Source organism: Girardinichthys multiradiatus, chromosome 12 (assembly GCF_021462225.1).
Source record: "Girardinichthys multiradiatus isolate DD_20200921_A chromosome 12, DD_fGirMul_XY1, whole genome shotgun sequence".
Taxonomy (NCBI): Eukaryota; Metazoa; Chordata; class Actinopteri; order Cyprinodontiformes; family Goodeidae; genus Girardinichthys; species Girardinichthys multiradiatus.
Genome location: NC_061805.1, coordinates 45,261,401 through 45,266,427, shown reverse-complemented (window position 1 = coordinate 45,266,427; position 5,027 = coordinate 45,261,401).

Here is a 5,027-nt window from a genome sequence, read left to right as displayed (position 1 = left end):
TTTTTATGCCCATTGTGTTTTTGCAGCTCACAGTAGTAACATATTTTTGCATGGCTGACATCAGGAAATACAGAACGACACATTAAAAACAACTAGAGTTAGGCAGCCCGGCATGCAGCCCGATTGCATATTACCAACGTTTTTTTTTAAATCTTAAACAACATTCTTTAAGTGAATCTAGATCCAAATGTTATTTGGATTTTACACTCACATCAGTCACTGAGTACAAGGGAAAGTGTTTTAGCAGGTGAGAAATAAGTTGTGTGGAAGGTTTTTTCCTGACTTGTTCATTTGATATGACAGATGCATCCTGTAGAGATATTAGAACAGCATGATATTTTTTGTCAAAGTGTCTCCCCAAAGCGCTATCCAGTTACTGTCAGCAGATCACTCCATCTAGAAAGTAAGATGTCAATGTGAGCCCAGAATGTGAAGGAAGGATATTTGTACACTCCTGAATACAACTTTAAGACCAGGAAAGGAATAACTGTTAAAATTTTGGATGGGTAGATCACAACTAGGATGTAAGCAGAACCTTAAAGTAGCAAGAGATCAAACAGAAAAATATTGAAAATTGCAGTTTAAATAATCTGTTTATCAGCTGATCAAAAGTTCAAGAGCAGTAGCCAAAAAACCCCCAAAACAGATCTAAAAGTGTCACATGTCTAAAACATCTCCAGCGGGAACTTCTTGTCATGCCAATAACGTTCAAAGCCATCAGAATCATCCAGATAGTGTAAAAACAAAACATTTTCCCCTTTTCAGTTTTCCATGGTAAGAGCTGCCTTACATGAATCAAATAGGCATGTTTGTGGAGTGGGTGGACAAAGCACCTTTGATACTGTTTATTGTTCTTTATTTGCTTCTCTCAGATACCCTCTTATGGCCCCAGGGCTGCAGGCAGCATTAGTTAACAATTTAATTTAGCCTGCCTTCATGGACACCTCTCTGGAGCCAGTGAAAGTGACATCTGTTTGGTTCTACCACTAGACTTTCTTTGTCTCATGACACGCAGGATGTTTTGAGACATGTAAAATGTCTTATTGCATTGAAGGTGCTGAGCAAAACACTGTGCTTGTGCAACACAACAGTCCCTGGGCCCTCGGTTGGTTTTGCTTCTTGCTCCTATTTCGTCTTTTTGCTTGGGATTACTTTTAATTCCTTTCCTGGTTTTGAACTGGAAAGTTGCATTGACAGAGCTGGCTGTCAACACTTGGTTACATAAGTACTGAAGGAAACTCGTCTACATTTAAATTGTTTAACTGGCAGCATTTTGAATGCTCGGTAGAAAGCCGAAATGGCGGCAAAGAAGATGGAAATGATTGGTAACAACTGCAAGAATCCATCGAATGACTAATAATTAGCTGCTAATGCTGCTAAAGTTAGCATCTGCTTCAGAGATTACCTCTAGTGTTAAATTAAAGGACAATTTCACAGTTCCTATAGAGAGAGTTTTATAAAGGCCTACAAAATGTCTCTTCTTGTAAATGAACAGTGAGGTTTAAAATGATTTAAAAATTATTTCAGCTTTAAAAAAAGTGAAAATGATGTCTGTAATGTGATTTATTTATGTTAATCTAGTCAAGGTTTATAAATTTTCTGTCAACAAAGTATGACGGACTATTCACTTTAATTATTTATCCAATCATAAATAAGTAAATACTCACAATTCCTCTCCTGATTTAAAAGCGGAGGACTGTGTCAGCATCTGAGGTCTGTGTCAGAGCAGATCTGACTCACTTTATGTCCAATCGCCTGACTGGGTGCAAATTTCCTCGCTTTCATCTGTCAGTCAAGTGCTTACAAGAGAGGCAATAGAGCAAGCTGCAGATCTGTTTGCAGACTCAGATGTTGATTAATTGCATTTGGATGAAAATAGGTGGTTTTTCAGCTCTGCGGGGGCCTGCTTCAACCCTCCGAATGTTTACGCTTACTTAACATCTCAACGACCCATCATAATTAGTTCAATCATAATCAAACACAAGTAAATGCTATTGCACTCTGTGGAAGCCTGCTGCTTTCACATGGGATTTTTCTCCCGTTTCTCAGGTCTGTTTTACATCCCTGGATTATGAAGAAAGGTTTCTGAAGTGGCTTTTGACTCAGGCTCTTTTGTTCTTGATGGGCTTTTATTTGTTTTATGTCAACTCCAGCTTTGCAGGTGTGCTTTGACCTTTACCTTCTGATGCCTAATAGTTAAGCAGTATCTTCTGAAGGTAAATCCTAAATTTAAGGTGTAGGTTGAAACAGATTGGTTTCAAGATTAAGGTATTGGGCCACCAAAGGTTGTGCCTTTGACAATGTGACACCTAATTCTGGGAAGATTTTTGGCATATTAAGTTTATCTTATTATGATTGTAGTCTCGGATTTCTCTTTTACAAACAGCACAGTCCTAATTGCAAATCGGACATTAAAATATTAATGTTAGTATTGTTAATGCTTTGTACAACCCGCTTCTAACAATAGGGAAAGTATTCAGTCTTCAAGAACACCTCAAAAGCGTGAGGCATTCAGAGAAAGAGATTGCTAACCATTCATCTTTTTTTTTTACTGTGGATCTCTCTACCTCCATGATCCTCAGTCTGTGGTACAAGCACCATTGGTGGTACATGGTACATTTTTATTTAACTTGCAAGTAAAAATAAACATATTAACAGTGCAATAGCGAATGACCGTACACCAGGAACATATGCTGGTGGCTCTTTTATGCTGTGTTCCATTTATCACTGAAGTCCAAACTTGGATTTTAGGAATGATATCAACCAACCTTAAAAGTATTACTGTTGCAAATTAAAAAACAGCAGGATTTTGAATCATAAAAGTTCAAGGTTAACTGCTACTAGCAATACAAGCTGATATCAGTGTATTTCTTTGCACTGAAACACTAAGGGAGGTTTTATAGTCTCATTAAGTCACTGACTTAATGAGATACAAACCATCAGAAGTGCAAATACTTCTTTTACTGTACTATCACTAAGTTTTAGGGATTTTAGGAATATCTATTTGGTATGTTTTCCTCATTCCCGTCCCCCACTCAAGGTTTCTATACAATTAGGTCTGGGGACTGTGATTGCCAAGGAAGATGGTGATTTTGTTTGGTGAACCAATCCGGTGTTGAATCATTAACTTGTTGAAGAACCTAATGACAACCACTGTTCAGTTTTAAAGATGAATCCATTAGATTTGTATTTGAAAAGGTAATCATGTGGGTACTTCTATAATATTCCCGGGGATTTTTAAAGGCGAAACAGGCCCACAGCATCACAGGTTGAGGCTCTCTCTGTTCTTATCCAGGAGGTGGTGTATGAAGTTGGAGGGTGGACAGGCAGGAGGATATCAGGCTGGTTCACAGGTAAGGTGGTAAGTACTTCTCTTGAGATGCAGGCTTCCAGGAAATTGAAGGAGGCTCTCGGTCAAGCAAGCTCAATTTAGTGCTTTCAGCCAAACATGAACTCGGACAAGGACCATGGACTGGGGAATATCCAAATGTGGTTCTTCAGGGAGTAATTCACTCTGGGAGAGAGGACCATAAAAACTCAGGTAAGACACAGTCAAGAAAACAAGAGTAACAGTGCTAGTCTGCTGGTCTGATTGCCACTCAGGTAAGTTAACAATCTGATGCCTCCTTCAGGGTTCCTGCTGCTTAAGAGCTCTTCACTGATTAGCCCATGTGAGTTTCAGTTGTGTGGTTGCACCTGCCTGCTGCCCCCTGCAGGAAGAGGTGAGAGAGAAAACTGCACATACACACAAATCTGTGCTCAGCTCTATGACATGACAGAAAGACACTTCAGAGGGCCCAGTGGCACCGGTTATGGCAGCCCCACTTCTGTCATTCTGCCCCAGGGCTGCGTGGCTACAATGTAGCTTACCACTGTCGGTGTGTGAATGTGTGTATGAATGGGTGGATGACTGATTGTAGTGTAGAGCACTTTGGAGTCCTCGGACTTGATAAGGCGCTATAGAAGTGCAGGCCATTTACCATTTACCAAACTCACTCGGAGTGGCTATTCCTGAAAATATCAGTCTCATCTGTCTAATTAAAGAGCTGTTAAACTTTTGCAAACCTCATACATTTACACTATTGATGTTTGGACAGAAAATGTTTTTTTTTTATTTCTTATTTTTTATATTTGGCAAACAGATAGTGTCTATTGGTTGTTTAAAGACTTAGTGACCTAAGATGCCATTTGTACCTATCGTAAATTAATCTTTTTTACTCATACAGCTACAAGAATGTTAAAATCACTGAGATAATAAGAGTCTGAAGGTCAAATCAACACCTCAAACTTGTAAAACCTTATTTAAATAGTTCATCATGGCAGAGTACCACACCTGCTAAAAGTCATCACCTGCAACAAGAAATTCAGTTTTCATGAAATAGATGCTTGGTCACTAAGGGTTTTTATAATGGAGGAATATGTCAAAGTTTAGCAAACCTAAATTGAAGGAGCTACGGCTTCCCAGCAGAACTTTGTTCTAACCACTGCACAACTAACAGGTTTTTTGTCTTCACGTGCTGCGTCTTATTGCATGTCTTTGCTGTAACATACCTAACCACCTTCTATCATTGTTCCCTGGTCCAGTTATCAGAATCAGCTTTATTAAAAGGTTTGTACAGACTAACAAGGAATTTGACTTCGATACACTTTGCTCTCAGTAATAAAGAATATCTCTTTAAATGTACATATACAAACAGTGCTTCATGGGGTAAACACAGTCTTGCATCGATCCACAAATCTGTCTGCAGCATCACACCTTGAATTCTGCATAATGTGTGTTCTTACAGTTTCTCACCCAGATTAAACATATAGAAAAATTTAAGCTTTTGTAATAAGTAAATGATCCCTTTTCATTATACATTTGTTGGTTCAACAGTTTTTCTCTCTTGGATATCTTTTTAAGTATTTCCTAAAATTTGATTATGTTTCCAAAGATTAACTTTTCCTCTTTTTACTTTAATTTAAGTTTATTCTATCCAAAGGTCATTGTTGAAAAACCTGGCTGTCATTTTCAATTCATAAGACTT